This window comes from Schistocerca piceifrons, chromosome 4, assembly GCF_021461385.2.
Source record: "Schistocerca piceifrons isolate TAMUIC-IGC-003096 chromosome 4, iqSchPice1.1, whole genome shotgun sequence".
NCBI classification, from domain to species: Eukaryota; Metazoa; Arthropoda; class Insecta; order Orthoptera; family Acrididae; genus Schistocerca; species Schistocerca piceifrons.
The window spans coordinates 559,456,856-559,483,532 of record NC_060141.1 but is presented as its reverse complement, the minus strand read 5'-3'; the positions used below and the strand labels follow the sequence as shown (position 1 = coordinate 559,483,532).

The following is a 26,677-nucleotide window of genomic DNA, read 5'->3' as shown; positions in this document are numbered from 1 at the left end:
TCCATTTCATATTGCTTTGGAAAGTTAGGCTCAGATATTTAAATGACGTGACTGTGTCACATAGAGCACTGTTAATGCGGTATCCGAACATTATGGATTTATTTCTCCTACTCATACGCATTAACTAACCTTTACCTACATTTAGAACCCGCTACCAGTCATCACACTTTCGTAGGTGTTGTAATTCTGTAGCGAATCAGGGTTATAATTTATATTTCGACGACCGACTCAGTAGCCGGCCGAAGTGGCCGTGCGGTTAAAGGCGCTGCAGTCTGGAACCGCAAGACCGCTACGGTCGCAGGTTCGAATCCTGCCTCGGGCATGGATGTTTGTGATGTCCTTAGGTTAGTTAGGTTTAACTAGTTCTAAGTTCTAGGGGACTAATGACCTCAGCAGTTGAGTCCCATAGTGCTCAGAGCCATTTTGAACCGACTCAGTATCTTTTTCAGATGCTGTGAATTTTGCCTGTACTCCGACAGACTCTCAAAAAAGATGAAAATCTTCTTTGTAATGTTAAAGACGGTTTAGATTTACGAAATCTGGGTGTGTCCGCTTTCCATCCGAATGCGGCATGTCTAACATCGGGCAGACTACTGCATCACTCGAAGAGAGATGCAAGGAATATCAGCGACACACCCGACTACAAAAAACAAGCAAATCAGCTGTCGGTGAACATTGCGCCGAATGTAATCAAATGGTTCATAAGGCTCTGAGCACTTATGGCACTTAACTTCTGAGGTCATCAGTCCCCTAGAACTTAGAGCTACTTAAACCTAACTAACGTAAGGACATCACACACATCCATGCTTTAGGCTGGATTCGAACCTGTGACCGTAGCGATCGCGCGGTTCCAGACTGTAACGCCTAGAACCGCTCGGCCACCCCGGCCGGAGAATGTAATCGTAAAATTAAATACCAGGAGACCTGTATCAGGGTGCAAACGCCAAGTTTCTGGGTTAGCATAATGGAGGACTGTACCGAAATAAAGGTACCAGAAAATTTAATGAAACAGGGATGGAGGTTTCAGTTTAAACAAGTATTGGGGTCCGGAACACGTTCATTTAAGTTGCCACAGGCCATCACAGCCACTAGACTGGCAAACGCTGACTGAATGTGGGTTTCCGGAATATCAGGACGGGCTGTGGAAAACAAAACAGCGCCAAAGGGAATAATGGTCGTCGGGAGTCGAACTCAGCTGTAAATAGCGGTGCAGGAGGAACAACAGTAAAACAGTGTTTGGAATCCTGGTAACGGGTGCACACAACACCGAAAACTCGCAGCACCTGAAAGAGGCTGCTGGGACGGTCGTCTGAATATTGTGTATAAAAGGGAAACCACAATTCGGCTATACGCCGGGAAACACATCAGTAATCAATCACGGCGAGAAAACCTGAGAGATAACATTCTCATTGGCCATTTTCTTTTCGCAATGACTAGCACTTCCATTGAAAGAGCTTCTTCCTGCTAGGGCCGTCCACAAGTTTATTTCCAACATCAGCTTTGATGAGAAACTTGAAAACCCCTAAGCGCTTCCAGCGGTCTCTGACCAAAACCTATTTTTTGACACTGTTCAAATACACTAGATGCTGGAAGCTGACTCCGTGTCCATAACAGCCAAGAATACTACCATTCATGGGCAGTATTTCAGGTGATTTTTTGTAACACGATAACCCTCGCCCACATACCGTTGTTGTAACCTAACATGCTTTACAGAGTGTCGACATCTTGCCTTGGCCTGCTCGATCACAACATCTGTCTCCAATCGAGCACGTATGGAACAACATTGGACGACAGCTCCAGCGTCATCCACAACCAGCGTTAACCGTCCCTGTATTGACCGACCAAGCGCAACAAACATGGAACGCCATCCCACAAACTGACATCCGGCACCTTTACAACTCAATGCATGAGTGCTTTCATGCTTGCATTCAATATGTTGGCGGGTACACCGGTTAACAGTGGCTTACCTCACGCTTACATTAACCTGTGATTTTGCAATGTTAATAGCTTGAATATGTTATCTAGACAAATGTATCCCCCCCTCCTCCCAAGGGACTCAAAACTCTTTTGTGAGTACATGCTTAGCTACCACAGGGTTCCAGTCTTTGCACCATTACTTCCTTTCCGTGCTGCAAGCTTATACTTCCACAACCCTTCCTGCATCTGCATCTCTGTCGGATGGTTTCTTGATGCAGACCCAGCCTGGACCTGGTTTATGATTTGGGATTCGAGTTACCACTTCTACCGTTTTCTACAGCTTTTCATTAAATAAATACATAGTCTCGATTGTTGAGTTTGACTTGCCACTGATTCGTTCGTTCATGGAAGGTCGCCCAATGAAATAGCTTTCCATCTTTCAACCCATCAATTTCTTAAGCAGTACACCCAAAACCCAGCACAGTAGCCATCTCGCTGTGTGTGTGTGTGTGTGTCGGGGGGCGGGGGGGGGGGGGGGGGTAGTAGCCTTCTGACAATGAAGGAATCGCATGCTGGTGCCTGAGCTGAGAACTTCCGTATGCCAGGGAGAATATGCCCGCCGTGACTGGGGCATGGGGACTCCAAGCAACAGATTACCAGCCAGGTAGCTTTTGCTGAGGCAGGGTGGTGCACGTGGAGAGAGCCCCTATTTGGAGTGGGTGGCACAATGGTGGATGAATGGGTGAAGATCTACATCTACATGGATACTCTGCACATCACATTTAAGTGCCTGACAGAGGGTTCATCGAACCAACTTTACAAATATCTATTATTCCAATCTCGTATAGCGCGGAAAGAACGAACACCTATATCTTTCCGTAAGAACTCTGATTTCTCTTATTGTATCGTGGTGATTATTTCTCCTTATGTAGATCGGTGTCAACAAAATATTTTCGCATTCGGAGGAGATACTTGGTGACTGTAATTTGGTAAGAAGATCCCTCCGCAACGAAAAACGCCTTTCTTTTACTGATGTCAACCCCAATTCCTGTATCATTTCTGTGACACTCTCTCTCATATTTCGCGATCACACAAAACGTGCTGCCCTTCTTTGAACTTTTTCGATGTTGTCCGTCAGTCCTATCTGGTAAGTATCCCACACCGCGCAGCAGTATTCTAAAAGAGGACGGAGAAGCGTAGTGTAGGCAGTCTCCTTAGTAGGTCTGCCAATAAAAGGCAGTCTTTGGTTACCCTTCCCCACAACATTTTCTATGCGTTCCTTCCAATTTAAGTCGTTCGTAATTGTAATTCCTAGATATTTAGTTGAATTTACGGCCTTTATATTTGACTGATTTTTCGTGTAACCGAAGTTTGACGGATTCCTTTTAGCCCTCACGTGGATGACCTCACACTTTTCGTTTATTTACGACGAACTGCCAATTTTCGCACCATTCAGATATCTTTTCTAAATCGTTTTGCAATTTTCTTTTGATCTTCTGATGACTTTATTAGTCGAAAAACGACAGCGCCATTTGCAAACAACCTAACACGGCTGCTCAGATTGTCTCCCAATTCGTTTATATAGATCAGGAACAGCAAAGGGCCTCTAACACTACCTTGGGGAACGCCATAAATCACTTCTATTTTACTCGATGACTTCCCGTCAATTATACGAACTGTGACCTCTCTGACACGAAGTCACAAATCCAGTCACTTAACTGAGACGATATTCCGTAAGCACTCAATTTCACTACAAGCCGCTTGTGTGGTACAGTGTCAAAAGCCTTCTGGAAATCTAAAAATACGGAATCGATCTGAAATCGCTTGCCAATACCACTCAACACTCCATGCGAATAAAGAGCTAGTTGTGTTTCGCAAGAACGATGTTTTCTAAACCCGTGTTGACTGTGTGTCAATAGACCGTTTTCTTCGAGGTAATTCATAATGTTCGAACACAATATATGTTCCAGAATCCAGCTGCATATCGACGTTAATGATATAGGCCTGTAATTAAGTGGATTACTCTTTCTTGAATATTGGTGTGACCTGTGCAACTTTCCAGTCTTTGGCTACGGATCTTTCGTCGAGCGAACGGTTGTATATTATTTTCAAGTATGAAGCTAATGCATCAGCATACTCTGAAAGGAACCTAATTGGTATAAAGTCTGGACCAGAAGACTTGCTTTTATTAAGTGATTTAAGTTGCTTCACTACTCCGAGGATATATACTTCTAAGTTATTGATGTTGGCAGCTGTTCTTGTTTCGAATTCTGGAATATTTACTTCGTCTTCGCTGGTGAAGGCATTTCGGAAGGCTGTGTTTGATAACTCTGATTTGGCAGCACTGTCTTCGATAGTATCTCCATTGCTATCGTGCAGAGAAGGCACTGATTGTGCCTTGCCGCTAGCATACTTCACGTAAATCGAGAATCTCTTTCGATTTTCTTCCAGGTTTCGAGACAAGGTGTCGTGGGAACTATTATAAGCGTCTCGCATTGAAGTACGCGCTAAATTTCAAACATCTGTAGAAAATCGCTGATCTTGGAGATCTTGCGTTCGTTTAAATTTGGCATGCTTTTTTTGTTGTTTGTGCAACAGTGTTCTGACCTGTTTCGCATACCATGGGGAATCATTTGTTAACTTGTCTGTGCATTGCTTTCGATACCATTTCTTTGAATTCAAGCCACATCTGGTCTGCACTTACATTGTTAATTTGGAAGGAGTGGAGAAGATCTCACAGGGAGCCGTTAAGAGAATTCTAATCTGATTTTTTTGAATAGATATAATTTTCGATTTTTGGAGGATTTGGGAGTTGTGGTATTCAGTTTCGCCACGACAAGCTTATGTTCGCTAATCAAATGGCTCTGAGCACTATGGGACTCAACTGCTGTGGTCATCAGTCCCCTAGAACTTAGAACTACTTAAACCTAACTAACCTAAGGACATCACACACATCCATCCCCGAGGCAGAATTCGAACCTGCGACCGTAGCGTCGCGCGGTTCCAGGCTGTAGCGCCTGTAACCGCTGGGCCATTCCGGCCGGCGTTCGCCACTACTTGTATCCGTTTTGATGCTCGTTATTAGGTCAGAATTATTTGTTGCTAAGAGGTCAAATGTGTTTTCACAATCGTTTACTGTTCGCGTGGACTCATGAACTAATAGCGTACCTCCGGACTTAAACATGTATTTTCGCCACACGGGTCATGTAAAGCGACGTAGAAAGAGTCGCGGGAGGGGAGGGGGGGGGGGGGACGGTTGAGGAGGATTCCACAGTGTTCTGTTCTGGGCCCGTAGCTTTTCTCGATATAAACACTCTCTGACCTGAACACCTATTAGCGGTCGTTAATATGGAGTGTGTCTAAACCTCGCTTTTACGGTGACTTGAACTCCTAATTTCTGCCGTTCCCTTAGGTAGTGCTGTAGGCCCTCTGTTGTTCCTTATCTATAGAAATGATTTAGGAGACAGTATGAGCAGCTAATTTAGGTTGCTTGGAGATGATACAGTCTTTTATTGTATAGTAATGTCATCAGAAGATCAAAGCAAATTGCAAAACGATTTAGAAAAGATACGTGTATGGTCATCATGATTCTTCTCGATTACGGTCGGAGGAAGGCAATGGCAAACCATCTCCACTAGGACCTTGCCTAGTACGGCGGTGCGGGTCTCCAGCATCGTTCCCCTACGCTCTGTCGAGGAGTATGGGACTACATCATCATCATCACCACTACCTGTATGGTGAAAAAACCGGCAGTTGACCGTAAATAATGAAAAGTGTGTTGTCACCCACATGAGTGCTAAAAGTAATCCGTTAAACTTCGGTTACACGATAAATCAATCAAATATTAAGGCCGTAAATTCAAGTAAATTCCTAGGAATTACAGTTACGAGCAACTTATTGTAAAGAACACGTAGGAAATGTTGTGGGGAAGGTGAACCAAAGACCGCGATTTATGGGCAGAACACTTAGGAGATACAACAGGTCTACTAACGAGACTGCCTAGATTGCGCTTGTCCGTCCTCTTTTGGAGTACTGCCGTGCAGTGTGGGATCCTTACCAGATAGCATTAACTGAGTTCATCGAGAAAATTCAAATAAGAGCAGTGAGTTTTGTACTATTGAGAAATAGGGGAGAGTGTCACGGACATGATACGTGATTTGGGGTGGACATCATTAGAAGAAAGGCGTTTCTCATTGCGGCGGAATCTTGTCACAACATTTCAGTCACCAACTTTCTTCTCCGAAAGCGAAAATATTTTGTTGACGCCGACCTACATAGGGAGAAACGATCATAATAAAATATGGGAAATCAGAGCTCGCACGGAAAAGATATAGGTGTTCGTTCTTTCCGCGCGCTGATCGAGATTAGGATAATAGAGAATTGTGAAGGTGGTTCGATTAACCCTCTGCCAGGCACTTAAAAGTGATTTGCAGAGTATCCAAGTAGCTATAGATGTAGGCCTGAATCGGAGTGAAACCTCTTCCCTGATTGTATGTATTTGTTGTGAAGATGTGTACGTCTTTGACCTAACAATGAAATGATAATTAAATCAAGACCCTAAGCTGTCGAGAGGCGTTGATATACATCAACGGGGACAGTTGAAAATGTGTGCCCCGACTACGACTCGAACCCGGGATCTCCTGCTTACATGGCAGACGCTCTATCCATCTGAGCCACTGAGGGCACAGAGGATAGTGCGACTGCAGGGATTTATCCCTTGCACGCTCCTCGTGAGACCCACATTCCCAACTTAATGTCCACACACTACATTCGTAGTGCCCCTGCCCATTACACTCATTACTCGCGGTAGTCCATCTTACCGAGTCCCGTAAGAGTTCGGGTAATGCGTGTGCATCCAGCACAGGAGGAGGAGGTCAATGGCCGGTTAGCCTTAACTATATGAAGATGGTATCTGTTGTTTCGGACATGCCCGAAAGAACAGATACCATCTTCATATTGACCTGACAAGTACTTCGGGGAGGGGTGTGAAAATTGTTCTTAGTGTTTGCAAGCATAGTTGTTAGCGCTGCGCTAGCTTTCTCGTGGTGCCCCAGAATAGCGCAGCCGCGGCTACGGGCGTGAGCAGTCGTGGTGTACGTAATTGTTGAGCGCCAGCCGCCACCCCTTCTGCAGCGATGCGCCTGCGGGGTAAGAATAGCTGCGGCACTCTCCCGCGCGGCGCGCCTTCTCGCGCCGCTGCCCCTGTCACGCTCTCCGCGTGGACGCCTCGCTGCGCTTCTGCCGGCGGCATTTAGCCCGCGGCAGCGCCCTTTGTTGTGCACACGACAAGGGCACCCGGCCGCTCATTCACTGCTGCCGCAGTGCTTAAAACGAGACGCTCATTAACGAATAATTGTGGCTGCGACCTGGGACGCGAGTCGCTTCTGTAAAGAGTTATCCGAGCGGTTGTCTATTGCAACCAGTTCTTTCGTACAGATAATGACGTGTTCGCGTCCAGTGCTCGGAGTCTTTGTGTGGAATGTATGCCTATTTTAATATCGTTTTCCTTTACCGTTCTTTCCGCTGTCGTGCAAATCGTGCTTCAAGGGCGGATTTATCATTTCGTATTTCGCCGACTGTTAATTTTATTTGGTTAGCACCCTAAGAGTTGCGGTTATAAAACATGTAATATTTCGTTTTGAATTAGGCTTCTTCAGAGCAAAATGTTTGTCATGTGCTCCGATTACCGTAAGCCGTCCCGTGAAAAATCACGTGGACGAATAGTTGGTGACGTCACTGCGTGGAATTCGAGCCCCACAGCTCTGACACTGCAGGTCTTACTAGTCCCATCAGCTCTCTCTTGCGGAGAGCGAGTAACTCTTACAGACGAGTTTAATAATTACTGACTGCGCATTTAAATGTATGCAAGCTCTCGATTGCACACGACAAAATTAAGATCTTTAATTGATACCTTTTCAATTGCATACTGGTTTCCGTGGGCCCTGCAGGGATCCGAGCGTTCGCGAAATGTGGCGGACGAGCCGACTCGAGGCCCACGAGAAAGACAGGCCGCGGCGCGTACGTCACGAAGGTAGTCCTGAACTCGCTCGCTCGCTCAGCTCAACAGACAAAATGCGTTTCTAAACCTGCTAACTCGCAGCTGGGCGTGTAAGTACTAACGAGAATTGCACCTTCCACTGGAATCTGCTATTATGATGTCTTACTGATTAACAGGACTACAGCAAAATTTAATCCAATATCAATACTCGATATAAATGGTATAACGGCTTTTTTGTAGCATTTAGTCTTTTCTGCTTAACAGTACTCATTACATGCTGGAAGTGGTGCCTTATGCAACTGATAATCATTTTAGCATGATTTTGTTTTATTGTACGCCAATACAGCGATAACAAATTATAAGTAGGCCAATGGACTTCCCATCATTATAGGACTAATAACAGTAAGATTCCATAATAGCGGATTCCAGTAGAAATTCAGTTTTCGTTTGTACGGACACGGCTAGTTACGAGTTAACAGGTGTAGAAACGTAGTTTGTCTGCTGATTTGAGCGAGCGAGCGAGCGCAGGTCTACCTTCGTGACGTACACGTCGCGGCCTGTCTTTCTCGTAGGCCTCGAACCGACTAGTGTGACGTCACAAGTTCATTGGAGGGTCCGTATTTCTTGTGGGTCCCGGTGGAATTGCATGTTCCACAATACTGCAGAGCGTAGAAGAAACGCCGCCAATCAGATGCCACATCATTTTACGTCGCAAACAGAACACAGGAGCAGCCATATTGTATGGCGTTAAACATCATATTTGTTGGGTTTTCTACATATAGAGTTCGTGGTATGAATACAAGCTGTTTCAAAGTATCAGCAGATTGAGAATCTCACGTAAACGCCGGCCGGTCGGTTAATCATTTGACCATCTTCTGTGCAGATGCACAAACAGTGCCCGAACTCTTACGGGAATCGGCAAAAAGCAGCGAGTAATGAGTATAATGGGCAGGGGCACTATGAATATAATGCGGGACAATAAGTTGCGAATGTGTGTCTCACGGGAGGCATGCCGGAGATAAGTCCCTGCAGTCGCACTATCCTCTGTGTCTTCGGTGGCGCAGATGGTGTGCAAATTTATACACAAAAATATATATAATTAAACAAATTGATTGTATACTATGGACATATTTGATTTTTATGAGTTTTTTGCAGCGAATAAATTGTCTTTCACTTTTCAGTCGGTGGTGCCGTGAACTTTATTCATCTCTTGACTGTGTTTATAACAGTTCTTAATCGAGCTGCTTCTTCCGATGCAGGCCGCTTGTTGACCTGACACTGAGGTGATGCGCGGAAGAAAAGAAAACTTTCGTGGTTTTGACGAATTTTCAGACTTAGTATTTTCATAGGATTATTATTCAGACAATACATTGATTCACAAGAAAAACGTCTTCTTTCCACGAGAACTAAAGACAGAGTCTCTCTATCAATTGACAAAATAATTTAAAAGCGTTTTTTTTTATCATTTGTTATTCGCCTACCGCCGTAGTAAAATATGTCTTTATCGACGCTTACAGCGGCCGCGCTCATAATTATTATCATTGGTTTTTAAATGTTGTTATAGCTTGTTGGGGCTTTTCCTTATGTACCTGTACAATGGATAGAGCGTCTGCCATGCAAGCAACAGATCCCGGGTTCGAGTCCCGGTCGGGGCACACATTTTCGACTGTCCCCGTTGACGTATATCAAAGCCTGTATTCAGCTAAGCGTAGTGATTTCATTGTAATTTGACCCTTTGTTAGATTCATTTCCTTCAGCTGATGTATAATGAGAGAAAATTTTTTTTCATGCTACTGTTGTGCTTAAGTAACTTTCGACGTGTAATCTGACAGCAATCAGAGCACTGTCAAGGAATATCTGAAAGTAGGGTGCTTCACGGAAGGGAATCTTACCCTGAATAAAAAGTTTCTAGAACTAGTTCTCTGTAGCAGATGGCTGCATAGCTGCGTGAATATTTCAGTCTACTTACAAATACATGGTTGAGCCTTGAGAGGAACTGCAGAAGGAAATAATTTTACTCTTGCGGAGTAGCTTCTCGTGGAAGCACTTTAAAATAAGGAGTAGCATTACATTATTTGTCCTTTTTAGTGCTCCTAGGCCACCACAATGGGCTGCGAGAAATTCATTATGGCGCGCTTTCAGTCCTTTGTGAAGGGAAAATAATGTAAAAATTCACATTGCAGACCTTAGATTAACATACTGCGTCTATAAAGTGGGTGGGTTATGTATTAATTCGTGCTCAAAGATGGAACTGAAAAAAATTGTTGGTGACGGTTCAATCTCCATTTGCTGCGATAAAGTGTTTAGTTTTGAAAGCAAACAGCACTGTTCTGGAGAACTGACGTCGCATTACTTAATGTCTATGGGGCCAGGATCAGCTTTCTTTCGTTTTATTATTGTTCTCTTTTGTATCTTTTAGTATGAAGTGAGCTCCCATCAACGGAGATTCTGATATTTAATTCTTGTTCGATATTAAATTAGAGGGTATCTGTAGCATTTCATGTTGTTACAACCACTGCAATATCCACCTGAAGTTTTGTTTGAAAACCGTGAGACACTTCAACCGTCGTAGGTTTCCCACTTCAAAACGGCATCCTGAACCCTCCTAACCAACCCCTCCGCCTACTTGTCATAACAAAGTATCATGTGATATTCGATATGGGCATCAGCTACATTTAAAGTAATTTACACAAGCTACCCTGATTGACGTTTTCTGTAATATTTCTAAACTACTCCGCGCTAATACTGAAATAGTTCCTTCAAAATAAGCGCCTTCCCTCTCGTCTCAATACTTTTCGAATGGAGACGATATTCGGTCTCTAATGATCTAGTCACTGACGAAAATCAAACTGTATCTTGCTGCCACATAGCTACACCGACCACGATGCTCGGCTGTGGTCCTTATAGAGGCTTCGTTATCTTCCTATCGGTGACAATAACAGCAACGCCTGTCAGACATTCAGCAGGCAACTTCTGCGTAGGTCAAGAGCGTGTACTTTCTCGCGTGAAGCTCAAGGAAGAGGAGATTAGTGTTTAATGTACCGTCGACAACGAGGTCATTAGTGACGGAACACGAGCTGAGATTAGTGAAGGATGGGAAAGGAAACTGGCCGTGCCCATTCAAAGAAACCATTCCAGCATTTTCTTGAAGAGATTTAGGGAATTCACGGGAAACTTAATCTGGATGGCCGGACTCAGGTTTCCACCGTCGTCCTCACGCATGGGAGTCTAGTGTGCTAACCACTGCGCCGCCTCGCACGGTAAGTTAAACTTAAAAGATTTAGAAAAATGCAATGGTTGGTGGTGTAGGGCTCAATCTACTTTTGTTTCTTAACCGACGATATTTTTATGGCAGCCGTGAACCATGAACTGAGGTAGAGACTACAGATGCCAGTTGCCTCGGGAATTTCCTCCAGCACACTTTCCAAGCACAGGAACCCTGAGCCGACTCTTCATGGCTACATACTGGGGGAAATAAACTCTCCAGTGCACAGGAACACACCACAAGCTAGTTAGTTAATTAGTTGTTGGTTATTTACATGTTCCATATATAATTTCAACGATTCTTGTATCGACATGATGTGAAACGACTCAGTTTACAGGATACACATGTATACCTGATTAATATTGACATTAATCAACAGATTATTTTCTAGTACTAATCATGCAACTACAATTAAAAACTAAGTTTTTTTTACAGGCTACCAATTTGTAAATAGAATTTCGTCCATGGAATGGAAGGAGTTGTCCAGGAGAAAAGATTTCAGGTTGTGTACTGATAAAGTTTTCTGAACTCGTTCTGCCGTTACGTCGCTGTTATTAAGGGGACTATTCGTCGCGCAGTTAAGGCGAGTCACGATTTGTTGCGAGGAGCCGCCTGGTTGCGACCTTCAGTCGCTTTGCGTGACGGCGGATAATTTAAAACAGCCAGGCAGATGAGTCCAACAGTACCGCATGGCCGTGACCTACTCTGCAATGGTCCCGTGCTAGTTCTCACAACTGCCTGCGAATTTGAAAATTGGAAAGGAAATGTAATTCAGATGAGAAAATTCAGCTTAAAAAACTGAAGCACCCTTAGAACTTTTTTTATGTCTTGTTGAATTTCTTTTTCGGCTGAAAAGAGATATCTATATACGTTTATCATGTTGTTATTGTGGTCTTCAGTCCAGAAACTGGTTTGATGCAGCTCTCCATGCTGCTCTATTTTGTGCAAGGTTCTTCATCTCCCAGTACCTACTGCAACCTACATCCTTCTGAATCTGTTTAGTGTATTCATCTCTTGGTCTCCTTCTACTATTTTTACCCTCCACGCTGCCGTCCAATACTAAATTAGTGATCCCTTGATGCCTCACATGATGTCCTACCAACCGATCCCTTCATCTAGTCAAGTTGTGCCACAAACTCCTCTTCTCCCCAGATCTATTCAATGTCTCCTCATTAGTTATGTGATCTACCCAACTAATCTTCAGCATTCTTCTGTAGCTTCACATTTCGAAAGCTTCTATTCTCTTCTTGTCCAAACTATTTATCGTCCATGTTTCACTTCTATACAAGGCTAAAAATCCCTGTTTCACACTCACTGTGCGGTCTGGTTACTACCTTGCCTCTAGATAGCTTACGTACCAGCATAGATGGAGCCGAAGCTGTTAGGCCAATCAGAGGAAACGAAGAACAAGGCGCCTCGGAATGTTATGTGACTAAACACAGCAGATGCATATTTTACCCCGACTAGTTCCGTATACAGGTCGCACAAAGAAGACATCATGTTGAGTACACAACTAATCATCTTAGTCTTTATAATCTGCATGAATCTTTGTTGCACGCGTTACAAATGTACTAGTCAGACACCAGTTCAGCCTGGCTGCTACCCTAGCAAAGAGGCTGCCTAGCCCTCAGGCATTGCGGAAGCCGTCAGGCTGAATTGCTGTCGAAATTTCTGAAGGTACATTTCTAACGTGCTCGACGAAAGCGCATCGGTATAGCTCACTGAGAGGGGGGACTTAGAGAGACCCTTTGCCACTTTATTCACACTTCTGTTAATGTTGCACTCCCGTGTGACCACACCAGGAGAGGGCAGAAAACAGGAGGGTTTAAGCGTAAGTAACCGTTTCGGGTGACGTTCTGATTTCGACTAATGGTTTTCAACGGTCCCTGATGGTTCCAAACTGTACATGCGACCAAAAATTGCGGTCGTGCTGCAATCGAAAGTGGTGCGATCACATTCACACATGATGCAGTCCACAATGTCCTTAGAGAAGCGTTGAAACTCAGAAAGTATAAGCAGAATCAAGGATTGTCAAGAACATCTTTTTATTCATCGTACTGCGAACTGTGCTCTTCGACCGCGAAATGTGTGGGAATCAACCCGCCGTAGAAAGGAGTGGTTTCATTTACGCCGTTTATGCCATCCCTAGGCCTTTTCGTGTTGGTTCTATGCGGCGATGTGTCTCAAATGTTACCGTCCACCACCTATAAGAATACCGCGTGGTTTTAACGCAAGTTTTCGCGGTTCTTATCTCCATTGCAGAGACTTCAAAAGAAGGAATGAAATGTGGGTTAGAGGACTGTGACAACCTTCTCACGGTGGTGTTGGACAGAATAGAGGTGAAATTTTGTGCCAATGTGACATCATTACCCCACCTAACAGCTCACATGAACTTCGGATCTGTGGCCTTCCTTCGCGCGTGTCGACACTTGCTGCTTGAAGCGTCGTCTAGACCGAGCGTGACGTCGCAGAGCGCCACGCTTTTGCCTCATTACGGAGGAGGGTTATGGGAACCTTTGAACAAAATTTCAAACTTCGCAGTGGTAGGAAATTACAGGGTTCAGAAAAAGTGATCCTTCAATTCTGTTGCGCAGTGTATATATGACCACTGCCCAGCGCAAGGCTGAATGCCACTTACTGGCATGTGACGAAGTAAACAAAGTATGTAAGCGGAAGAGAAACGGGTAGACGGCGATCTGTGGCAGATGTGACGGCAGAGAACGATGCTGCCGCAGGCGCAAGTGTTTCGGAGCTCACCGTTCAGTGCACATCGTCAAACATGGGGCTATTATGTTGAACGATCGCCATCACCAGTTAGCATGGGATCTTCGAGACTGGACCGTATTCGGCTAGTCGTATACATTTTTCAATTGCTTAGTTTCCGTTGCTGCATCAGCTATCTCAAGATACTTCGTCATTTATGTCTCTGACGTTCGAGAGTGAAAGATGATGATGATGATGATGATGAGGATTGGATTGTGGGGCGCTCAGCTGCGTGGTTATCAGCGCCCGTACGAATTCCCAACCTTTGTTCCGTCCAAACTCGCCACTTTCATGAATGATGATGAAATGACGAGGACAACAGGAACACCCAGTCATCTAGAGGCAGGTGAAAATCCCTGACCCCTCCGGGAATCGAACCCGGGACCCCGTGCTAAGAGTGAAAGATACCACTGAGTCGTTCAGACAGTCTCCAAAAATTCATACAAACAAAAGCAAAACAAAATAATTATGTACAATAAAAAGGAACAAACATCAGTGCTTACACAAAGCTGTATTGTCATTAGACAGATAAAACAAAAACTAACTGATGATATAAAAGTTTGTGAAGTAATTATATGAAATGTAACAGAAAGATCACACAGGATGATCGAAGCTAATGAATAAAAGTGATTACAAAAAATCGTATAATAAGTGACCACGGAAAAGGATTAAAATAATTAAGCTTACTTGTTTTAATCGGCCGGCCGAAGTGGCCGTGCGGTTAAAGGCGCGGCAGTCTGGAACCGCAAGACCGCTACGGTCGCAGGTTCGAATCCTGCCTCGGGCATGGATGTTTGTGATGTCCTTAGGTTAGTTAGGTTTAACTAGTTCTAAGTTCTAGGGGACTAATGACCTCAGCAGTTGAGTCCCATAGTGCTCAGAGCCATTTGAACCATTTGTTTTAATCGTATGTTGTTAACAGAATTGAAATCAAGCATTGTTAAACTTGCTAAGGTGTGTTAAGCAAACACCTTACAGAGTTATAGTAAGTTGAACTTTAGTTCAAATAGAGTGAGAAACTTCGCGTGGAGGTTAGAGTCCTCCCTCGGGCATGGGTGTGTATGTTGTCCTTAGCGTCTGTTAGTTCAAGTTAGATTAAGTAGTTTGTAACCTTAGGGACCAATGACCTCAGCAGTTTGGTCCCATAAGACCTTACTGCAAACTTTCAAAATTCCCAGAGCGAGAAACAAAAATTGGTTCAAATGGCTCTGAGCACTATGGAACTTAACTTCTGAGGTCATTAGTCCCCTAGACTTAGAACTACTTAAACCGAACTAACCTAAGGACATCACACACATCCTGTCCGAGGCAGGATTCGAACTGCGACCGTAGCAGCAGCGCGGTTCCGGATTGAAGCGCCTAGAACGGCTCGGCCACATCGGCCGGCTAGAGCGAGAAACAACAGGTGTACAAACATCAAGGTAGGCCCTTACTAACACAAACTAAATATTAGTGGAGATAAAAAGTAACCCAGCTTTACACCTTCCTTGATTTTTGGCCTGTTGCACTCTTCGCAAGTTAAGACAGATACTATTTAGGAGTCTTACATAAGCAAGCATGTTTAATGCGGGTACGAAAGAATGCTGCAGCCTGGGCTGCAATTTTGCGGTTAATAATACGAGCGTGGGGACCTCCTGAGCTTCTGGAAGACGTGGGTGGACGACGTATGGCTAGGATGTTCCTTTTGTCGACGATCCTATGCTGATGACCCTGGTTTTCTTTGAAGTCTGTGGAACTTTCTGAACGCTGGGGCGGTTAATGATGATGATGATGTTTGGTTTGTGGGGCGCTCAGCTGCGCGGTCATCAGCGCCCGCAAAAAGTCCAAATTTTTACGCAGTCCAATTTTTTTCAGAGTCCAATCTAACCACTGTCGCGAATGGTGAAGAAGAAGAAATGATGAGGACAACACGAACATCCAGTCCTCGGGCAGACAAAATCCCAAACCCGGCCGGGAATCGAACACGGAAACACGTGATCCAGAGGTAGCAACGCTAGCCACTAGACCACGAGCTGCAGACGCGCTGAAGCGGCAAACAATAGTACTAGAGATATTGTCAGGATGCAGCAATCTGCTGCAAATCAAGAAGACGTAACTCTCTCGTGGCTACAAGCAGCATGCCAAGTTGCCTACACTCAACCGCTCGCCGTACTTCTGCCAGGCGATCGACGCCATGTTCCAGATTTTGGCGTTTAATGTTACGTAAGATAACTAGACACCTTAAGTCACGGTCTTGGTACGACACACGGCACGGGGGGGGGGAGAGAGCTTGATTTCTAATGACGACTATAGGCAGTGAGAGTTGCAGAACATTTATATGTGTAAGTTGCTATAGCTTTGATCCTAATTTTTGTAGTGTAATGTAGTATTCTGGAGACATCCTCAGAAGCTAAAAGACACGATTAGGTAGTATCAGACTTCGACACGCACAGCAGGCCAAATCACAAATATGTAACTGCGTAACAGTCGCGTCACGACGACGTCTGACTTTTACTAAAGACCGTGGAGTCGCACTTACTTGTGTTACATGGTTGGTACGACTGATTAGTTGTCGCTGTTTAGTTTATTTCCGTCTGTGGTCCACATCTTGTCTAACCTGAGTCCTTCTGTTCTTCTGAATTCTTTTTGTGTTTTTCAATTTTTATGGCTTCTCTGTACATCATAGAAATGGTTGGAGCGTCATAAAATTATAGTATCAGAGTATCTAATTAGATGGTTCCACGGTCCCATTGCGTGATTTGCGTGGTTACGTATAAACAGTCAGAGTTGTTTAGCTTGTTTAAGTTTGAAAATCAAATAATGAAGTCCTTATAGCGCCACAGGATATCTACAGCATTAGGAGACTGAATATTAGGCACTATACAGTAAATGTCCCAGAGCGCGGTGTAACGCACGTGGAACAGAACCCGCCGGTGGTGGAATAACGGCTTTGATAACCTGCATTGTCTGACAGAAAGTTTTCGGTTACTCTAGCTGTCGTTCGGGACCCACCATCACTTGTCTGAAATGAAATGAAAACCCGGGACCTATGCTCTAACAGACGGCGTTAGTTTACTTCGTAAGGAAAGCGTATCAAACTTCAAAATAAAGAAAGGAAAGAGGAAACACGAATCAGTGAACAAATAAAGTCTGTCTGATGTAAAAAAAAAAAATCGGAGGGCAATCAGGAAATAATCCAAGACCATAACATTTAACGACAGCCGTTTTACGGTATGCAGTGTTCAGTCGCGATCGGCAGCGGAAGCGAAAGCGAAAAACAAGTAATGTAATGATAGACTCGTAACTACCTACAGGTTTATTGCACATTATGGCATGTCAGCTAGAGAGAAAATAGGCTACCAACTCTGAGGAAGACTTAAAATACATCAAATAATGACAAGAACATTCTTGTACAGCTACTTAGTAAATTTAAAGAAGAATACCAGATCTAGATTATTTTGTGAATCTGTAGATAAAAACTGAGCATCAAGTAATTGTATAATTATGATATTGCTTTGTAAACTTTTTAAAATATATTTAGGTCAGAATTCTGGCCTTGTAGAATTCAAGTAGATATTGCATTTTAGAATCAAGTTAAAACAAGACAATTCGTAACGGAGAAGTAGGTGTTCTAAAAGAGAACAGTTATGAAACACCACTGGTCTATCCAGCACGGCGTTAGGTAATAGCGGAATAGATGGAATGAGAAGTACAACAGGAAGTGCGTAATCGATCTGGGTTCAACTCCCGTTACGGCCGCACTGCTGAACAACTACAGTGGCCACCGTGATTCACTCTAAGAAAGTGTGAACGTCACATCTATTGTGGATAGCCCAGTTAGCTTAGGAATGTTAAAATGTTGACACCCCTCCCCGAAAAAGAAAAAAAGCTGAACGCACAGGTGGCTTGTAGCATGGTTAGATAGTCTGTAAGATCGTTTTTTCGTGTTTCACTACAGTACCCCACCGAGGACTGATAAAATGAAATTACGCATCATAGGTGCAATAACAAGTGTGCAGTGTAGGAAGTGTGCTAAACTTTTATTACTGATGAGTTTTCCATTTTAGTAAGATCTTGTTGCTTTAAAGTTCTGTTCCACTGGGGAAGTAAGTAGTTTAATATCAAACGGAAAGCTTTTAAAAACATTTTTGTCAAGTGTATTAATACAGCATAGGTGAATAATAGCATTGCTGACGATCATGTGTTGAAAAAAGAGGCCTGTCCGATACCTGGGACAATACTGCGTGGCACATTCTTAGTATTTTGACCTGAGGTTGTTTTGGTAAATTACATAATATTTTATCTCTCTGTGTTATAAGCAAACCTTTCTTGCCTCACTTAAATTCCTAATTAATATATTCTTTCGATGTTTAAAGTGACAGCATGGGATTGAGGGGGGAGGGGGGGATGTTTGAGGTAAAGAAAATCGAGCTTGGTCAGATGTTTCATCATTGAGTTAAGCCGGCCGCGGTGGTCTAGCGGTTCTAGGTGCTCAGTCCGGAACCGGGGGACTGCTACGGTCGCAGGTTCGAATCCTGCCTCGGGCATGGATGTGTGTGATGTCCTTAGGTTGGTTAGGTTTAAGTAGTTCTAAGTTCTAGGGGACTGTTGACCACAGATGTTAAGTCCCATAGTGCTCAGAGCCATTTGAACCATTGAGTTAAGGTCCAGTAAACCCACGATTCTTTAAATAATCGAACGCCCAAGAAGAAAACAGCTTCATACGCCTCATTACTTTACAAATGAGTTAATGTGTTAAGCGATGGACGTTGAGAATATAAGCTAGAAAAAGTTTATAAAAGGTATCACTTTATGGTTAACGTTTGTTGGAAGTCAGCAAGTGCTCTCATTGTTATCATACACTGGATGAGTGCAGTCTGTGTACTCTGCGCTTGTTTTTAAGGGAAGCTAGTTTCTCACACGTCTCAGTGCTTATGACGTCGTATCTTCTGAACTACGTGTCGTACAGTGAAAAAATTGTGAGGATATATTCAGTGACATTAGTGGATACTGTCTGCGAAGTATGTTGCGAATAGCGTTGGCAGTAAAGACGTAATAAATTAAGACGTCATGTCTGATGCGACAGTTGTAGTGCATGAACAGCGAAAATGTACAAGCGTTAAACTTTTTCCTTTCATTGTTTTGTGGGATGTACGGGGAGAAGTAGTTTCATAAAGGTTTGAAATTATGTTTAAAGTTTTTTGGAAGTAGGCAAGTGCTGCCGTTCCAGAGCAATGGATGGATATAGTCGCGGTAATTTGCGTGTAGTGAGTTGCGCTGCCTCAAGGCAATACAGTACGCAGTTTCTAATTGTAATACTTATTTTAAAATATCCTGTGACGTAAGATTGTACGTATTAATGTGTAGATTATGACTGCATTTAAAATTTATAAATTCTGTCGATAATTCTTTGAAGCACCGAAACACAAATTTTTATTGCCCCTGGAAGCTGTTAAATAGGCAACCTGCAACTCCGAATGTGTACCATGAACCCTGAACCGCGTTAGTCTGTTAGTAACATAGATAGCGCTGGCACGCGATGGAAATAAAATGTTCCACTTGTTTCCACAAAATGAAGTGTCTTCCTGAGCAGGAAAATCTCTACCACAACATACTAAAGAGGATGTCTATGCTACAATGCGTACGACACGGTATTGAAAGTTAGCCACCAGCAGATTTTTCGAAAGTGCGGAAAGATGTTCACTTCCGAGCAGACTACCTATAACTTGGATATTACTTGTTGTTCCTTTAACAATAAAGTTTTTTATAATTTCATAAAACTTATTCCTTTATTCCGTGCTGCCTGCATTCCGTAGATATGCAACTCCTGCAAAACTGTACTGGAGCAATGTATGGACTATCGGTTTAACTTGAAGGCATCAGATACCATTGTTTCATATTTATTACGGTGTCACCCAATAAACACAATTAGCTGAAATATTACTCCCAGCCTAAAAATGTTGATTTTTTTGTAACTTTCAAGGGGTTGCATTTGTTAACCAATGTGAAAATAGCACCATGATCAATAGTACTGTTTGGTTTATGTTATATTAAAGAGACTTCTGTTTTATTTCAGGAATGGGACATACGGCTCGCGCCTTCTAGATACCTGTCGGTGAGTTAAATTTGTGTATTTGATGTCCAACATACTCTTTTGTATTTCCGTTGTGTAGCTGTAAGGATTGTTTTAATGCACTTTAAGAATTATACATGTTTTTTTTTTTTAATAATCCTCGAAACCCCCCCTGCGGGTTCGGGGGTTAGAATAGGCCCGCGGTATTCCTGCCTGTCGTAAGAGGCGACTAAAAGGAGTCTCAAATGTTTCGGCCTTATGTGATGGTCCCCTCTCGGGTTTGACCTCCATCTTTCTAAATTGTTCCGAAGAGCGAGCCAATTGGGGAAGGGTGCCTTACATGGTGCACTGTATCTGTCGTGCATTGAGACCTTTAGCCGGCTTTCTCGTCGTTGCAATGGTGTCCAGCTCGTTTTCCATCTCTTGGGCGAGGATACGTCCATGGGTGCGATTTCCACGCTGCAATGTGCAGTGTTGCTTTTCGCTGCGAAGACGACCTCATACATTTTTGCACCTAAGATCCAGCACGGTAGCCAGTCCGTTGTGGTGGGGCCGCCATGTACCCTGTTGGCTGTAGCCCCCTGACAACACAGGGATCGCTCTACTGATGCCTGCGCCGTTTACTCACCACGTATGCCAAGGAGTAGATGCCCATCTCCCTGGGGCGTCAGGACTCCCGGCAATGGCCATCCTGCCAGGTGGCCCTTGCTGTGGCTCGGTGGCGCCCGTGGGGAGGGCCCTTGGTCGGAGTAGGTGGCATCAGGGTGGATGACATGCAATGAAGCGTGGCACATAATCTCTTGCTGGTGGCCAGCCACCAGCAGTCTCTAAGCGTTCGAGGGCTCATTTTAAAGGTAACGTTTATGACCCCAAATCGTTCCCATCCCTGGCCATACCATGGGAAGAACGAAAGGCAATGAATGACAGTGACACGTATTCGCCCCGGTATCTCGTCTGTACCAGAGCTGATGGGGAATCCTTTGTATCCGTGAAGCCTCAGTTCTTTGTAGAGCATTTAGAGGACAAGTTTGGGGAGGTGGAGGGCTTGTCCAAAATGCGCTCTGGGTCAGTTTTGATAAAAACGGCATCCTCCGCCCAGTCACGCAGGTTACTTGCTTGTGACAAGTTGGGGGATGTTAACGTTACCATCACACCACATAAGAGTTTAAATATTGTCCTGGGTGCTATTTTCCATAGGGACCTACTTTTGCAGTCTGATGACGAGCTGCGCGCCAACTTAGAGCGTAGAGGTGTTCATTTTGTCCGGCGCGTTCATCGGGGTCCGAGGGACAATCAGGTTGCTACCGGTGCCTTCATCTTGGCCTTCGAGGGTGATACATTACCGGAGGTCAAGGTGATGGTCTGCCGTTGTGACGTCAAGCCCTATATCCCTCCCTCGTTGCGGTGTTTTAAGTGCTGGAAGTTCGGCCATATGTCTTCCTGCTGCACTTCCAGCCTCACATGTCGAGATTGCGGACGCCCATCTCATCCCGATACTCCATGTGCTCCGCCTCCCGTCTGTGTCAACTGTGGAGAGCCTCATTCACCTTGCTCGCCAGACTGCAGGATCTTACAGAAAGAACGCAAAATCATGGAATATAAGACCCTGGACCGACTGACTTACACTGAGGCTAAGCGGAAATTTGAATGGCTACATCCAGTGCGCATGATGGCATCTTATGCCTCAACTGTCACTCCTGCTCCAGCTCCTTTAGCTGCATCACAAACAGTCAGCTCTCAGAGTCAGAGGACCTCGCCTGCCCCCTTGACGATGGGGGCCCCTTCTCTCGCTGTTGTTCCCACACCATCTACCTCGGGAGCAGCACCCACTAAACCTCCGGGGACAGTAGTCCCCACTTCTAAGCCGGAGAAGCGTAAGTCTTCTTCGGCTTCTCTCGCTCGGAAGGGATCCCTTGGGTCACTCCCTTCCCAGGTTCCTACCAGCGGCACAGCAGGCACCAACCAGTGGCTGAAGAAGCCACAGGTCGCTGATCGTCGAGCTTCACGATCATCTTCGGTCCCGGAGACTGACTCCAATAAGCCCTCTCAACAACGACAACCAAAGGAACAGCGAGAGAAAACGACATTGAAGACCCGTAAGACCAAGGCACCTGCGGTGGCACCTACTCCACCGCTACCTACAAGCTCTGCGTCTGAGGATGCGGTGGAGATTCTTGCGTCCGCTGAGGACCTCGATCTCGCCGGTCCCTCAGACGCAATGGATAGCACTTGCACGGGTGCTCCATCGGAGGCAGCAGGTTACCCAGAGGCGTAATCTGCCTTCCCAGTCCCGTCACGCCTTTCTCAGCCATGGACAATACCATCCTCCAGTGGAACTGCAGCGGTTTCTTCCACCATCTAGCTGAGCTCCGATAACTTATCAGCCTTCACCCTTTCTTCTGCATTGTTCTTCAGGAAACTTGGTTTCCAGCAATGCAAACCCCCGCCCTCCGTGGCTATCGGGGTTATTATAAGAACCGGGCAGCTTATGAAAGGGTGTCTGGTGGCGTCTGCATATATGTCCTTAACTCTCTTCACAGCGAGTCTATCCCTCTACAAACAGCTTTAGAGGCTGTCGCTGTTCAGGTGTGGATGCCACAGGCTGTTACCGTCTGCAGTCTTTACCTTCCACCGGATGGTGATGTCGCTCAGCATGTCCTGGCTGCGCTGATAGCCCAATTGCCGCCACCTTTCTTATTACTGGGCGACTTCAACGCCCATAACCCTCTGTGGGGTGGGTCAGTGGCGACAGGTTGAGGCGCCACCATTGAGCATTTATTGGCACAGCTCGATCTTTCGCTGTTAAATGATGGTTCCATCACACACTTCAGTGTGGCGCATGGCACGTACTCCGCCATTGACCTTTCGATCTGCAGCCCTAGCCTCTTACCATCTGTCCAATGGAGAGTGCATGACGACCTGTGTGGTAGTGACCACTTTCCGATCTTTCTGTCACTGCCACAGCGTCAGTCTTCTGGGCACCCTTGACAGCGTCAGTCTTCTGGGCACCCTTGCATGTGGGCAATGAATAAGGCTGACTGGAACTTGTTTTCCTCCATTGCCGCTATTGAGCCTCTCTCTAATGATTCCATTGATGCGGTGGTTCAATCGGTCACCACGGGCATCGTTACTGCCGCCGAATCTTCCATTCCCAGTTCTTCTGGGTCCCCTCGGCGGCGGACTGTGCCTTGGTGGTCGCCTGAGATCGCTGAAGCGATTAAAGATCGCCGGCGGGCGCTCCAGCGTCACAAGCGACATCCCTGCATTGAATACCTCATTACCTTCAAATGTCTGCGTGCGCGGGCCCGTCGCCTTATCCGCCAAAGCAAGCAGTAGTGCTGAGAGCGGTATGTGTCCACCATTGGCCTCCATGTCTCTCCATCGCAGGTCTGGGCCAAGATCCGACGCCTCTATGGCTATCGGACCCCTGTCAGCGTCCCTGCGCTCTCACTGAATGGAGCAGTTTGTACAGATCCGACGAAATTGCCAACCGCTTGGCAGAGCATTTTGCTCTGAGTTCCGCTTCTTCCAATTACCCCCTGGCCTTCCGCTCCATTAAAGAGCGGATGGAACGTCGGAGCCTTTCTTTTCGCACCCACCATTCTGAATCCTACAATGCTCCATTCAGTGAGTGGGAATTTCACAGTGCCCTTGCTGCTTGCCCTGATACCGCTCCTGGGCCAGATCGCATCCACTGTCTGATGCTGAAACACCTTTCAGTGGAGGACCGAGCGAGGTGGCGCAGTGGTTAGACACTGGACTCGCATTCGGGAGGACGACGGTTCAATCCCGCGTCCGGCCATCCTGATTTCCCTAAATCGCTCCAGGCAAATGGTGGGATGGTTCATTTCAAAGGGCACGGCCGACTTCCTTCCCCATACTTCCCTAACCCGATGAGACCGATGACCTCGCTGTCTGGTCTCCTTCCTCAAAACCAACCAACCAACCTTTCAGTGGACTGCAAGCGACGCCTCCTCGACCTTTACAACCGTCTCTGGGTCGAGGGTGAGTTTCCGTCGCAATGGCGGGAAAGCATTGTCATCCCCGTTTTGAAACCGGGCAAGAGCCCTTTGGAGGTGGACAGCTACCGACCCATTAGCCTCACCAACGTTCTTTGCAAGCTTCTCGAACGGATGGTGAGCCGACGCTTGAATTGGGTACTGGAGTCTCGGGGCCTTCTGGCTCCGTCTCAGGGTGGGTTCCGTAGAGGCCGCTCCGCCACCGACAATCTGGCGAGTCTGGAGTCGGCGATCCGTACTGCCTTTGCCCGCCGTCAGCACCTGGTCGCTGTCTTTTTCGAGATGCGGAAGGCGTACGATACGACATGGCGTCATCACATACTTTCTACGCTGCATGGATGGGGTCTTCGGGGTCCTCTGCCGATCTTTATCCGAAATTTTCTGTCGTATCGTACCTTCCGCAAGCAAGTCGCGGCCTCCCATAGTTCCTCCCGAGTCCAGGAGAACGGGGTACCACAGGGATCTGTCCTCAGTGTCTGCCTGTTTTTAATCGCAATAAACGGGCTCGCTGCGGCGGTGGAAATTCTGTCTCCGCTTCCCTGTATGCTGACGACTTCTGCCTTTACTACCGCTCTACTGGCATTGCAGCTGTTGAACGTCAGCTACAGGGCGCTATCCGCAAGGCGCAGTCTTGGGCTGTAGCGCATGGTTTTCAGTTTTCGGCTGCCAAGACCCGCGTTATGCATTTCTGCCGGCGCCGAACAGTCCATCCTGAGACGCGGCCTTATCTTGCCGACGAACTCCTTGCTGTGGTGGAGACCCACAGGTTTTTGGGTGTAGTTTTTGATGCCCGGCTGACTTGGCTGCCTCATATTCGGCAGCTTAAACAGGCGTGTTGGCGGCATCTAAATGCTCTGAGATGCTTGAGCCACACCCGCTGGGGCGCCGACCGATCCACCCTGTTACGGCTCTACCAGGCGTTAATCCAGTCTCGTCTGGATTATGGGAGCCTGGCTTATGGCTCAGCATCCCCATCTGCGCTGTGGGTACTGGACCCAATCCTACACAGCGGAATACGCCTTGCCACTAGTGCTTTCCGGACCAGCCCAGTGGACAGCATAGTTGCGGAGGCAGGTGTCCCTCCATTGCGGTTCAGGCGCCAAAATTTACTGGCCGCTTATGCTGCCCATGTTTTTAGCTTGCCCGGGCATCCAAACTATCGTCTCCTGTTCCCGCAATCGGTCGTCCATCTGCCAGAACGTCGGCCCCGGTCAGGTTGTACGATCGCGGTCCGCGTCAAAGACCTTCTCTCCGGGCTTAGGGCTTTCACTGTTCCACCTCCTTTTCGGGCCACTTTGCGTACACCCCCATGGTGTGTTTCTCGCCCTTGCCTTCGGCTCGACTTGGCACAGGGCCCGAAGGACTCAGTCCCTCCAGAGGCCTTCCGCCGCCGCTTTTATTCCATCCTGGCCACGTATCAGGGCTCTGACGTTGTTTACACTGACGGTTCGATGTTTGCTGGTCGTGTCGGTTATGCGCTAAATCTAGGGGACCATTCCGAACAACGTTCCTTGCCGGCTGGCTGCAGCGTTTACACTGCTGAGCTGGTCGCCATCTTTCGAGCCCTAGAGTATATCCGCTCCTGCTCAGGTGAGTCCTTCGTGATCTGTAGCGATTCCCTGAGCGGTTTACGAGCTCTCGATCAGTATTTCCCTCGTTCTCGTCTGGTGATAGCTATCCAGGAGTCCCTGCATACTCTTGCCCGTTGCGGTCGCTCTGTGGTCTTTGTGTGGACCCCCGGTCATGTCCGTATCCCGGGCAATGAACATGTTGACCGCCTGGCGAAAGAGGCCACCAGGCAACCATCTCTGGATGTTGGCCTCCCAGAGACTGATTTGCGAGCGGTCCTCCGCCGAAAAGTTTTTGCGCTTTGGGACGCTGAATGGCGCGATGGGATCACGCCCAATAAACTCCGTGCCACTAAGGAGACGACGACTGTGTGGCGGTCATCCATGCGATCCAACCGCAGGGACTCAGTCGTCTTTTGTCGACTCCGCATTGGCCACTCCCGGCTGACACACAGTTACTTACTGCGTCGGGAGGACCCTCCTCTGTGTCGCTGCGGGGCGGCTTTGACAGTGGCCCACATTTTGTTGGCCTGCCCCCTTTTAGCTGTGGCCAGGCGGACATTTGCGCTGCCTGATACGCTCCCTCCCCTTTTATCTGATGACCCTGCTATGGCTGGCTTAGTTTTACGTTTTATTCGGGCAGGGGGTTTTTATCGTTTAATATGAGTGTTTGTGTTTTATTTTATTGTTTTGTGTTGATTCTGGCCTTAGGCCTACAGTTTTAAACTGAGTTTTTAATGTGTTCTCGGTGGTTCGCTTTTCCTTTTTTGTTCTATGGTCGGTCAACCACTGCCACACTCCGTGTGATTTTAATTTGTTATGTCTGTTCTTTGTCTGAGTTTTTCTTGTCCTGTGTTGTCTGTTGTCTCTATTATCCGTTTTTTACTCTGTGTGGTAGTTTTTAAGTTTTGGAACAAGGGACCGATGACCGTTGCAGTCTGGTCCCTTTAATCCCACAAACCAACCAATCCTCGAAACAATTCATTTGAATGTAACTACGTAGGCTTTCCCGGCGTAATAAGTCTTGAAAGTCTTTTCGGGTTTGCTGCCGGATCCTAAAATCAACTTGACTCGATATTTCGGCGATCCAACTGT

The 26,677-nt window shown here is 46.1% G+C and overlaps 1 protein-coding gene across 2 annotated transcripts in view; it reads left to right on the top strand.

The window, feature by feature from the left end:
• Positions 1 to 26,677, top strand: part of LOC124796389 (protein GDAP2 homolog) — a 969,166-nt gene that overhangs the window by 296,751 nt on the left and 645,738 nt on the right. For both annotated transcript variants that reach the window (XM_047260559.1, XM_047260558.1), the window contains exon 4: positions 19,999 to 20,037. The gene's annotated coding sequence lies outside the window, so the exon portion shown is untranslated. The remainder of the gene's footprint in view (positions 1 to 19,998; positions 20,038 to 26,677) is intronic.